Genomic DNA, 14,154 nt, shown 5'->3' with positions numbered 1-14,154 from the left:
CAACACAATTTTTTTATGAAAAATAATATTTATATCCCTTTTTCATTCGACATACTTTATCTTAATCAGGATATTAATAAGAAAACAGTATATAAAGATTTGCATCGAATTGTTTTTTTTATTGTGATTTTAATCACTGCCAGATATTATTATACTTGATCCAACTATGCCACGTCACCACTGTACTGCGTTTTTTTTTTTGAATTTATACAGATCAAAATATCTGTCTTTTTTTTTAAACACAAAAGATAAACATACATCAACTTGTTATGAAAGTTTTTAAAACATACTTATTAAGAGTCAACATAATAAAATTATCTTTAGAAAAGGTGTTTGAGAAAAAACATAAATCAATTATGTTCAATATTATATTATACATTAATTATGTAGCAAATTAGTATAAAGAGTATATCATTTTAAAAATCAACATTTGTTTTAAAATATTAGATAAATTTAAAATTAAATAAATTTAAAAATTAAACTGAAATTAATCAAAAATTGTTTTATTTACTAAGTTTAATGTTTCTCCTGAACACAAGTCACTTTTGTCTAATGCTCTTTCTTCCGAACACCATTCAATTTAAAAATGACTCCTTAAACATTATAGGCATACTTAATGTAAAATATAGTTACCTTCGTTAAATATCAAACAGCTAATTATCAACAAAAAACATATATTTTGCCAATTCTAGAATAAAGTATAATATTTTTTTAGATTTCAATCGAATTTTTTATGTAAAGTATATTACTCACCTTCATTCTTACTATAAATGGTATATTTTGTAACTGAAGACAATTTTTGGGTTAAATTGGTGGTTACTTAAAGAATCATTGACATAATTTATTGTTTTTTTCATATTCTTTAATTTTATAATAAAATATAAAAGTAAGTATAAATAAATATATAGGATGGTCTATAATATTTTGACCAATCTAATAATTTTTAATCCAAAAAATATTTTGTGTTATTCGTATAGAAATAATTAATTAAATCAAATCGAATAATGGTAAAAATAATAATATGGCATGTAGATTTTAACTTAGGACAGGCTTGATGTTAATATCACAATAGATAGATAATTAAGGGAGTATATTCTAACAGATTTGGAGTTAATTTAACATCTAATATTTTTAATATGAGACAAAGTTTTCGGTAACCTTGAATATAAAATAGTTTTACTATTAAATTTATCATTAAAATAAGTAAAGAATCATCCACATGATATATTTTTTTCACATTCTTTAATTTTATTATATAGTTAATAATAAAATATACATAAATATACAGGTTTTCTACGATTATTTGACAAGTTTATAAATTTTTGAGCCAACAAATATTTTTGTGACTATTATAAAAATAAATTTTACAGTTTTGGACTAGATTAAAGTATATTTTATAATATTTATTCTAATAAGAAAAAATAAATTTATAACAATATTTAAAACTGTAAAAATAATTAAAAAAAAAAAACTAGCACAGTGGGGTCGTGGCACAGTATAGACGAAGCATAGTTGGGACAAGTATAGATTTAATCTGACAGTGATTAAAATTACTATCATAAGAAACGCTCTGAAACAAATCTGTAGATGGTGTTTAATTCTAAGAAATTAGTGAATAATTTTAAAAGCAACATCAACTTCTAATTCCGTAATATTATCCAGATTAGTAATTCATAGATTCAAAAATATAATATAGAATGTTTATAATTATTTTTTATCAAATTATTATTGATTTTCATTTTTAATATGTTAAAAGTAGTAATTTTTAACCTACTTATTTTTGTTCTTTAAAGTGAAAATTTATAATAAAAGAAAATAATGAATTTACTACCATAACTTTTAGCTCAACTTTCAAGTTTGAAATTGATATCATTAAATAGAAAAGAAGTGGTATTGTAATTACTGTTTACAGTAAATTTATCAGAGAAGCTCGATTTTTGTTTTCATTTTTATCGTAATAGATCACTTTAATTGAAATCATAGTAATCATTCCTAATTAACTTTTGGTAAATAAAAGATTCTACAATTGAAATATGTAGAACTGAATTAATTTTAATGATTTACTTAAAATAAAAAAAAACAATTAAAAAATTGTTAAAAATATCTACTCAACTGAGTGTATTATAGAATTTGATTATAATTGTAAAAATCTATTGTTAAATCCAGGAGAAACTAGTTATAATTTAAAATTTGAAAATAACATTGTTATTAATTATAATGTGTAGGTTATAATGTAGTTAAACTTCAACTTTTACATTCACGCATGCGTATCAAACCCAACTCTACAGTAAGAAATGACAATGATTTTAATGTCGTAACTTTATATTAGCAAATTTTGAGTTTCTTGTTTATACATTTTTTCTAATGGTAAAATATCCAAAGAATTATTATTACGACCAATATATTAAAAGAATACGAATAATAATTCGATCAAATGTAGACTTAATTATTTATAACTACTTATTACAAGTTATATGTATTACTATTTGTGTGCAAACAAATATGTACTTATTATATATTTTGCATGTTATAATTATTATTTGTATCTTTATACAAGGTGATTCATTTCTTATAACCCACTTAATTCCTCTCAAAATAATTTCAATGATGAGAAAATAAAAATATTTTTAGTTGCATTTTTCTCTTGATTTATCAAGTTATAAATTATTTTTAGGATCAATTTTTATAACTTATAGGGGTGTCAATATAATTTTTTTAAATGGTGAAAAATTTTTTTTAGAAAATGATCTAATTAAAAATATCCTTTAAATATTTTTAGGACCTATTCTACTTCATGATTAGAAAACCATCTACATATAATTTTTTTAGATATTCATAACTAAATAAAAATTATACTTTTCTAAAAGCGGCTAAAATCCTAAAGAAATATTTTGCCTACTTCTGGCCAGTCGCAATATTGATTTAGCTAATATTTCAGTGATAAGTCCTTATAATCATTGGTATAAACAGAGGAATGCTTAAAATACGACTGTATGTGGATCTTTATCTAGGAAACTTTTTTGACTTTCCAGGATATTTATATGTTTTTTGCATTTCGACCAAAATTGTATACCTACGCTACTGCTTCTAATGTATCCAGAATTGAAGAGGAATTTTTCATAAGAGAAAATTCCCTGGTCTTGTGTGTAGTTTTTGGGGGTATTAACGTGAGTCAAATTCGAACTCACCTTGAAAATAAAGCTTTTAGTGCCACTTAGTGAAAATTCCTTAAATAAGCTCTGTTTTGGACGAACTTTTTATGGTATAATTATGGGAACTAAAAATCCAATTATTTTAATGTATTCCAGTATTTACCAATGAATAATTTTTATTTGAATTTGTCGTAACACAATAAATGGAAAGGTGTAAATGGTAAATGTGTACGAAGATTAAGATGAGGATGTCGTGCCTGCTATCTAGATATTCACGTGCGTGTTGTCGTACAGGAGTCACCGTGCTCAGCTGACACTCCGGGTTAGCTGTGGGTGTCGAAAGGCTGTTGTTATAGGAAGGGAATAAGGGTAACACCTAGGTATGAGGTGCAGACAAAGTGCAAGACACAAGTACTCTGAAATGTTGTGAAAGAGAGTAGATAGGTTTAAAAAGGAAAATACAAAGATCTAAGCAGTAAGCCGGACAGCGTCAACCGAGTACTGAAACTAATGAATGACAGTTGAGTCGACTGACCACGATGGTCAGGGTTTTGGGTTTTTATAATAATTTGAACTATTGCCAATTTGGCAATAAATATTATTTGTTAATTCATCAACCTCAGGAAGCGGATGTGCTGTCTGTATTTTATTAAAATAATTCTCAAAATAATGGTAACGTGACACCATCACAAATTCTTTTAATAAAAGTAAATGTCTATTAAAATTAGAGGCTTAAATAATGGATTGCATTAGCTATTTAGCATCCCCTGGCATAAAATCAACACTTCCAAACATATTTCACCATTAATTTAAAAATTTTTAAAGAAAAATAAAAATTATTCTTCTATTATATAAATAGCTTCTGTTTTTTTTTTTTTTAATCTTGTCTTGGATTGTGAACTTGCAATATTATCGGGGAAGTAAATATGTATTACTTTAAACATAGTACTATGTTTAGTTTTTACTAATTATAATTGAAATACTATAGTGGCAAAAAAAAAAAAATATATAAATACAGAGTGGTCCACGGATCTTTGAAAAATCTAATAACTTTTGATACATCGAATGGTTTGCATTAGTTTTTTTTATAGTATTTTAGACTATGTTAGTCTAATGTTGGGTCTAGCGCGGGAGTAGTGCATAACTATCTGCACAAGCTGTATCCCCACCCACGTTACATACTAACTAAACGTATTAAAATGCTTGTAACTTAGTAAGTCTTTATTCTAAATTTGTTATCGACCCATCAATATTTTTTGTAAGAAAAAAACTAAAATAAAAGCTTTTTTAAAATTTCGAAAAAATTAAAAATAAATTTTTTTTTTTTATGAAATAAATAGAACATATGCTTTAACATAGTCTAAAAATCTGTAAAAAAAAAAGTTATGCAAAATATTTAATCTATCAAAAGTTATTATATTTGTCAAAATATCGTTAAATAATGCTGTAAAATATATTGTATAAATATTTAGACATAATTGTTTATGTATAGCTTAGATATATCATTTGGATCGGAGCGAGAAAAAATTTTTTAGTCTTAGCACACCAAAATTTATAAGACTATTCTCGCTTATGACTTGAATTACATATTACTATTGCTCCATTTATGTGAGTGAACTTTTTGTAATGTACGAAGATATACATTTATTTAATTTCAATCGGTTTATTAATAATTTAATATAATTTTGCTTTTTTTTTTCTATTTTCTTTGCCATTTTTAGTACTTTAGTTAGCTCTTTAGTAGTGCACAACCATCTGTACAAACTATACCCACACGGGCTACATACCCACGAAACGTATTAAAATGATTCTAACTAAGTAGTCTTTATTCTAAATTTGTAATCGACCAATCAATATTTTTTGTAAGAAAAAAACTAAAATAAAGGCTATTTTAAAACTTAGAATATTATTAAAATGAAATTTTTGATGGTCGTACATTCAAGCGTCACGCTCGTCGCTGCCACGAATGTATAGCATAGGTTGGTAACACAAAAAATTTTCGTGCGCTCATACATATGAAAACGAGCCAACCGATTTTTCGTTTTCATGCCATCCACGAAAGAGGTAATTCAATACAAACGACACTCGTCGGTAGTTTAATGCCTTGTCGTCTATCCGCAGCTCGCGGTCGGTATTAGTACCTTACTACGACATGCGAACCGTACGGGTCTGCCTACCGGAACATTGCGGGAGAAACGAGAAAGAATCAATAGGAGTTTCTTGACAGAGCAGGGATCTACTATGTATACATCCAACTGTGTGGGTTAACGTTGTAGTCCTATTATTAAACAACAGGGCAGGTGAGCGTGGACGCAGCGCCGTCCCCATGTCGATATTGCGGTGAGCGACACTGGTATCGCCTATGCTCAAACAGACCATCGGTATCGGGAAACGGCAATCGGCTCAGAGAGAATTAGTCTGCCCACGCTTACAACAGATCCAAACAAGGCGTAATATTTTAAACGACGTTTTGTTTAAAACGCGCCCTGCCGCTACACAATTTATACTCGGTAAAAACAAGTCGCTCATCTCGACCGTCGCACACAACACCGAATCTAACGGCCCTTACGAGTTACATATCGTCAACTATCTTGGCACTCTTTCGGTACTGCATCCCTCTTATCGAAATGAAGGGTACGCCGCAATAAATTTGGATGTAATCAGGGTATCGGAGATCTAGCACGCTATCGACACGACCAATAATAGTGCGAGTCAGGTGTTCGAAATTGTTTCGAACACAGTGGGGGAAGGGGTGTCATTCGATCCGGCAAGTCCACTAATGGCAGTTAACGCTATCAGCGGGCAAACCGGCATCGAGGTTCAGAACTAGCTGTCCCCCGTTCGAACTGTATACCACCACAGTAATTGCCAACAAAATGGCCCGCGTAGAATTAATACTCTAATAGTCAAGTGAGAATTCGTGAGTACTATCAGTTTAAAATAACCTTTATTTTTCATCAAAAAAAACATTTTCAAGTTTTCATAAATAATACTTATATTCCCACAGCAACCAAAACTAAATATGCTGGCCTAGTGCGGTCCAGACAACAAACGTTTTATAAAGATATCTGAATAGATTTTTCCTGTGTACTAACAATTAACTCATTGTGTAATTATTAAACAATCAAAACCTAATAGCGCATTAATTAACATATCATTGTACAAGTTATAACAGTACTTGCAAACAATAACAAACGCTAAATAACATTTTTATTTTATATTTGTTGTCCAGTTATCCATAATACTATGGTTGTATTACCTATACTATATAGTTGCTCTAACTAAATACTTGGGTAAAAATAACCATATATAATAACTAAATTAATTTGGGTGATCCAACCATACGTTACTGGGTAGAATTACTGACAAAGACAGTTGCAAATACTATAATATGGTTCTCCTAACCATAGTATTTCTAACCATTTACCATACTAAAATCATTTTTTTCCGTGTGGAGGCACAAGGGCTAATAGAACCAAGTGTATCACCGTAGTCAGCACCGATCGTGCTGGCCAAGAAGAAAGACGGGACTTTTCGTTTATGTATAGATTACAGACGATTAAACGAAGTAATCGTATCGGACGCGTACCCCATGCTTAATCTAAACGACGTAGTTAGGAATATGAGAGGGGAAAAAATGTACAAGACTCTCGACCTAAAATCGGGATATTGGCAATGCTCATTAAACCAAAAACAAACGACGAGGGGGCTTGTTTCAATTTCTTGTACTACCATTTGGACTCAAAAATTCGTTTATGACGTTTGTAAGATTAATGAATGAAGTATTTAGAGGATACCTTGATGATTTTGTCCAAGTATACTTGGACGACATAATTATTCATTCAAATAGTCTAGAAAATCATTTAGAACATATAGTCAAAGTTTTAGAGCGACTAGAACGACACGGACTGACATGTCACACAAAAAGTGTAAAATAGGTTTCTCTGTAATTTCATTTTCGGGGCATATTGTATACAGTGAGGGCATAGACAAACAACACGAAAAACTTGAGTCTATACGCGTTCTATCGGTCCAACGAAATATTAGGAACATACGTAGATGTCTCGGCATATTTAATTGGTATTGTCAATTCGTCGACAACTACGTCGAAATAATAGCGCCGCTAACGAATCTATTAAAAAGGGGAATGAAGTGGTTATGGACAGAAAATCATCAAAGGGCTTTTGAACAGGTAAAAAGTGGTCTATGTGACTCCTCACGACTGACCCCCTTGATTACGTAAAAACTTTCTGTCTACAAACCAGTGCAAGTGAAATGGGTGTGAGCGCAATACTTTTTCAGCACGGGAACGAACCGGGTGAGAAAAAATCATATCCTACGCCAGTAAGAAACTATCGGAAATACAGAAACGTTACGCTGCTGTGGAGCGAGAATGCTTAGCAATTATATGGGCAACAGATACTATGACTACTATCAGTTTAAAATAACCTTTATTTTTCATCATAAAAACATTTTTAAGTTTTCATAAATAATACTCATATTCCCACAGCAACCAAAACTAAATATGCTGGCCTAGTGCTTGATAGGAGATTTAAAGTATTTATAAAACTTACATGAATTATTATCCTCGAATTATTGTTAATAATAAAAATGTTAACAAACATAGCATAAGTTCTTATTGTATAAATACAATAATAATAATAATAATAATAATAATAATAATATATACGTACTGATATAATTTTTTCTTATGCAATAAAAAAAAATATTGTATTTTAGACTAATCGTCACTTATATTTATTTAACAAAAATATCATAAACTAAAAAGAATTTCTATAGTTACGTCAATAAATAGATAGTTTGATTAAAATATATAATTCAGTTTGCTCTCGAAATTTTATAATTAAGTAGTTTTGTGTTAATATACAGTAAAATTTTACGTTTAATTAAATTGACACCATTTATATATATATTTTGGTAAAATGCTTCGAAGGAACTTGCAAATCTTGAGCAATATTTCGTTAAAAGTTATTCAATGGTCTATGGTTGTTGGTTACATAATACTAGTCATATTTTGGATATTATACAAGTTATATAAATTGATCATTGTAGTGTTTTGTCGTAACTTTTTAAAAGAAAAACCTAATTATAAATCGATCAAAGCTAATAATGAACTTGAAAGTACGACACCAAATATGATAAAAACTCGACTCAGGTTTACAAATAGTATTTTCTACACAACGCTAACAAAATGATTGTTGAAACTCAAGTGTAACACACGAAGTGGAGCCGTTAGTGAATATTCAAGTTAATGCAGTTAAAGTATCGAAAAGTATGAACCTTATCCGATTGAATAATTGGATAAAATTGTATAATTATGCTTAATAGTCGAAATATTAAATATTGTCCTATATGCCCAATTGCTTGGCATACACTTATATTGCATTATTATGTAATTGATTATTATCAATAAAAATACTATAATCTGTATTTTATTATAATACTAATTCCATAAAATTAGTTGTCACAATGATCACACTGTTGAATACTATAATTTAATCACTGTTAACAATACTATCATATTGTATTAATCATGTAACATTTAATCTGTAAAATAAATTGATATTCGCTAAAAGCGCTGACAACAATATCACTGGTTTGGGAGTACCATATTACACTATATAAAGCACAAGAATCCTTTCAGAGCTCGATTCGATTTTATCGAATATACAAAAAGAACAATTGTCAGCCACAACGCTGTGTTATGGGGTCAGCTACCTTTTTTACGCGTCTTATTTATATACGAAAAGAATTTGTTTTAATTTTTTATCTTGTGACGAAGTACGAATCCAATAACTCTGAGCATATATACGTGTCGAAATATTTATCGAATCATATCATAGCAATTTGCAAAGAAAATAAGTAAGTAAATTTATGTTATCCCAATTATCTAGAGTTAATAAAATTGAGTTCAGTTCGGCTTCAGCTATCGTAGCGATAAGTCGTGTTATTGTTACGCACCTGTGAATCCGGTTTTCCTTATACGTATAGTATTATCGTGTTTAGTTGTGTATCTCTAACTCACATAAGTAGTCTCGCATAATTTTTTCTTTTTAAGTTTCCGTATGCCCAATTTATTGGATCAACCGGGCCGTCCACCTAATAACGGTTCTGGCTCCATAAAAGTAACTTTGCACAAAAATCGAAAAGACTCCGATGAATGGTCAACTGCCAGTGCGAAACGTAAGTCTAAAAAACTTCCTACCTGCCCGGTTTCTCCGAATCTACAATACCTATTAGATAATCAAACGCAACTACTCCCTTTTTTTTTTTTTTATTTTTTTTATTACACGACCGGCCTAGTTGTAGGCCGCCCTGGAGCTACCGTTAGGTATTACTTCAGGGCGGCCTACGCCATCTTTAAAACTCACACCACCACGTTGTGAATCACCCCGAAATTAATCAAGGGCTGATTCACAACGTGGTGTGGCCTCCCTCGTTCAGTGCGAGGGGGTTAAAAATAACTCACACATAACATTAAACATAAAATACCTAAGGCGCCGGTCTTAACCAGCGCCTTAAGTCCTCCTGTACCGGGCGGCGCGGCTGCCTTTGTCTCAGGCGTTCAGCTTCCTCCTTCTTTTTCAAGATTGATTCGGCGAACGCCTGGACGAGCCTCCACGCCTCCCGGCTCCTCAACATCAGGTCCACCATGGACCCGACTCGGAACGTGGACCCTAGTCGAGACTCCAAAGAGTCCCGTTCCTGNCGACTTGGAACGTGGACCCTAGTCGAGACTCCAAAGAGTCCCGTTCCTGGGCCCACGCCTCGCATCGGAAGAGGGTGTGCAAAGCGCTATCAGCCTCTCTCGGGCGATCCGAAGAGTGGTCGCACGTCGGCGCGGCTGCTTTACGAATACGGTGTAAGTACTCGTTAAAGCAGCCGTGGCCGGACATCACTTGGGTGAGACGATAAGTCATCTCACCGTGAGTCCGGTCCACCCACCTGTCCAGCCGATCGGGTCCTATGAGGGACCTGGTCCACTCGCCTCTCGTTTCCTCCGAGAGGCGAGTCCGCCACCGGAACATGGTCATCCGCCTGAGCGCTAGCCGGTCCTCGGGTTCGAGGGACCGGTTTCGCTCTCGGCGGAGCTCATGCCCGGCGGCGCGTTCCTCGGCGAGCAGGTCGGCGGGCGGCAGTGACGACAGGATACCCGCCGCCACTCCGGACACCGTTCGGTACGCCGAAACAGTCCGGATCGCCGCCCGCCTCTGCACCCTGAGCAGGGCTTCACGGTTTTTGGACGAATACTCAAGAGTATCCGCCCAAACCGGGGACCCGTACAGGAGGACCGAGTGTACGACGCTGACTAAAAGTCTGCGTCGCATCTCTCTCGGCCCTCCCAGATTGGGCATGATTCCCGCCAGGCAATTCATGACTTTCTGGGCCCGTTGGGCCGCACAAGTAATGTGCGGCCCGAACTTTAGACGTTTGTCTATGACGAGGCCCAGATAAGTCATGGAGTCCTTAAGCGGGATCTCCACCCCCAGCACGGCGAGCCGTGGAGGAGTGAACTTGTACCTGCCCGTGAACAAGACCGCTTCGGTCTTGTCCAGGGCGAGGCTGAGTCCACTCCCCTCCTGCTGGATCCAGGCGGACACTGCTCTGAGCGCGCAGTTTGCCCGGGATCCAGCCTCCTCGGACGAGGCGCCTTCCGCCACCACCAGCGTGTCGTCCGCGTAGCAGACGACACGCACGTGTGGTGGTAGCGGAACGCGGAACACCGCGTCATACGCGATGTTCCACAGCAAAGGCCCGAGAACTGACCCTTGCGGGACGCCTCCCGTAACAGGTCGGATTCTCGGGCCCGCGGCGCTCTCGTAAGAGATGACCCGATCGCTAAAGTACGACCGGATCATCCGCCCGAGGTAAGGAGGCACCCGAAACGCGTCCAGCGCTCCGAGGATGTGTGACCATCGCACGGAGTTGAACGCGTTTCGGATGTCCAGGCTCACCGCCAACCCGAAGCCCTGCTCAGTCTTGGCCCTGAGGGCCAAGTCCCTGAAGAGGGAGGCCGCATCGTCCGTCGACCTCCCCCTCCTGAAACCATACTGGCCCTCGGCCAGTCCGCCGACGTCGGCCAGGTGGGCTTCGATCCGGGTGACGAGCAGCCGCTCGAGGATTTTCCCCAAGTCGTCCAACATGCAAAGCGGTCGGTACGACGAGGGGAGACCCTCGGGCTTGTCACCCTTTCTCAGAAGCACCAGCCTGGCCTTTTTCCACTTCGTGGGGAATTCACCCTCCGAGAGGCAGCGGTTCGCGACGGCGCGTATCCAATCCGGGGCGAGGTCGTTTACCAACCCCCACACCCGGTTTGGAATCGCGTCAGGGCCGGGAGCTGTGTTCCGGCCCCGTACGCGAGCCACCGCGTCGGCCACCTCCTGGGTGGTGAATTCCTCCACCGACACGTCGTCCCCGAACGCAGGGGGAGGCAGAGGCGGGTGTGTCGGAAAGAGCGTGTCTACCGCCCTTTCCAGCACTTCCGCCTCCAGCTGACCGGAAGCCGGTGAACCGCGGAGCTTCCGCATAACGACCCGGTAGGGTTTCCCCCACGGGTCGTGGTCCACCGACTTCACGAGTTCGGCCCAGCACTTCGCTTTGGCCCGCCTGATGGCGAGCTTCAGCTCTTTGCGGGCCGACCTCAACGCCTCCCTAGGGTCCGGGGACTCCGGGTCCCGCGGCCGTCGGTTGGAGCGCGTCATGGTCCTCCTGACCCTGACGCACTCCTCACGCCTGGCCGCCACCTCCTCGGTCCACCAGTGGACTGGCGGTCCGCGAGTCGTCGGCGGTCGTTTGGCCGGGAGGGCGAAGTCGCAGGCTGCGACCACCCTCCGGTCCAACTCTTCCGCCGCTTCGCTCGCGGAGACGCGCCGGTCCGGTACCGCGGGCGCCGACCATTGAGCGAGCAATAAGCCCGTCTCAAAAGCGTCGACGTCCGTGGTAGGTCCGACTCGCCAGCCCACTCGCCCACCGCGCGACGGCACGCGGGGCACGGCTCGAGGGGGACGGCCGCCATCGCCGCACTCGTACACGATGTACCGGTGGTCGCTGAGGTTTTCCCTGTACGGAAGAACCGACCAGCCGGTCACGTGCGGGTGCAGCGACGGGGACACCAGCGTGACGTCCACCACTGAGCTCGAGGAGTAACCCTCGAACGTCGGGGTGGATCCCCTGTTGGCCGACACCAGCCCGAGGCCGACATCAGGTCCAACAGTTCTTCGCCACGCTGATTCGTGTCCGCCGACCCCCAGACCGAGGAGTGAGCGTTAAAATCCCCGGCCACGAGCTCCCCGCGGCCGTCGCGCGGCCGCCCCAGCCTCCTCGCCCGTAGGCAGGAGGACACAGACTCGAGGAGTCCGGCGATCGGCAAGCTGGGCGGCGCGTAGCAGCTCAAGACGTCCATGCCGTCTATCCTCGCCACTACGTAACCGTCGCCCGACTCAATGTCCGCGACCGTCAGGCCGCGGTCCATCACGCCGATCGCCGCTCTGCCGGACCGGTCCAAGAACCAGCCGGCAGAGTCCCGGACCGATCCGGCGTGCGGGTCCGAGACGATGCACACGTTGGTGCCCATCTCGTACGCCGCCCGCCGGACCAAGTCCTGAGCGGCCCGACAGTGGTTGAGATTCACTTGGAGGAATCTCATCCACTAGCGGGCTGCGCTCCGGGAGACCCCTCGGCCTTTCCCCCTTTCTTCTTCACAGGGGGAGCCTTCTTTCCAGGCCCCCCCTTTGACTTCACGGCCTTTGAGGCCGGCCCCAGCCCCGGACAGTCCTTGGCCTGGTGCCCCTCCTTTTTACAGNTCCCGCTACCGGACAGTCTTTGGCCTGGTGCCCCTCCTTTTTACAGGAGAAGCACCCCTGGGACCTGTCCGGTCCGGGGGAGGGGAACCTGCCCCAGACTCAGTAACGGTAGAGGCAGCACGCACCCCAGTACCGCTGCCCCAGACCGTGGTAGTGCCTAAGGTTCCACCGCCGGCTGCGTGGTCAGAGGTGGTCCGCCGCAAGGCCCCAAATGCGGCGGCCAAACCTCGCCCTAACCCCGGGCTTCCTACCTCAGCACAGAGACCTGCTATCAAGGTGAGAGCACCGCGAACTGAAGCCGTTATTATTGGTCCTCTTAAAGAGGACCAAAAATACTCGGCAGTCATTAAAACGGTGATGGAGAAAGTTGATCTCCAGGCGCTGGGCATTGTGGTCTCCGGTACCCGCAGAACCAAGACAGGAGCAGTGCTCCTGGAGGTTCGAGGTACCAGGGCTCAAGCCTACCTGCTGACCACTAAGATTGTGGAGGCGCTGGACGGCATGGATGTGCGCGTCCATCGTCCGGTGATGATGTGCACATTCATGCTTCTCGATGTAGAGGAGTGGATAGAGGAAGAGGACGTTCAGGGAGCGTTGACCTCTATCATCTCGACCGCGAATGGTGCTTCGGTAGCCGATCCCGTTGTGGTCCGGCTATTTGGTAGCGGGAAAGGCCGGTACGCACGGTGCGAGGTGCCCATCAGAGCTGCGGCTCCACTCGCTAGGCTAACCCGCTTGCGTATTGGCTGGACGTCGTGTAGAATGCGTCTCTTACATGACAAAGGACCGCGCTGTTACAGATGTTTGGAGTGGGGCCATGTGCAGGGTACTTGCAAGGGCCCAGACCTTACTGGCGCATGTTTCGCATGTAAAGGGATGGGCCATGTGGCAAAGGACTGCCCCGGCAAGGGCAAAGAGGCCTGAAAGTCAGGTTCTGTGATTTTGTGTCTGTCTGTTGTGAGTTTTACTTGTCCCAACCATAGCAAAGTCCTACCCCCACCTCCACGTGGTGCGGCCTGGGCAACGGATCCCACTCTGGGGTCCGGCTAACGGGGGAGGCCACACCACGTTGTGAATCAGCTCTTCATTAATTTCGGGCTGATTCACAACGTGGTGGTGTGAATTTTTAGACGGCGTGGGCCGTCCTGAAGCAATACCTCGCGGTAGTTCCAGGGCGG

Source organism: Daktulosphaira vitifoliae, unplaced genomic scaffold (genome assembly GCF_025091365.1).
Source record: "Daktulosphaira vitifoliae isolate Bord-2020 unplaced genomic scaffold, ASM2509136v1 Scaffold_1, whole genome shotgun sequence".
Classification (NCBI taxonomy): domain Eukaryota; kingdom Metazoa; phylum Arthropoda; class Insecta; order Hemiptera; family Phylloxeridae; genus Daktulosphaira; species Daktulosphaira vitifoliae.
The sequence above is the reverse complement of the archived record's forward strand: the minus strand, read 5'-3'. Positions refer to the sequence as shown.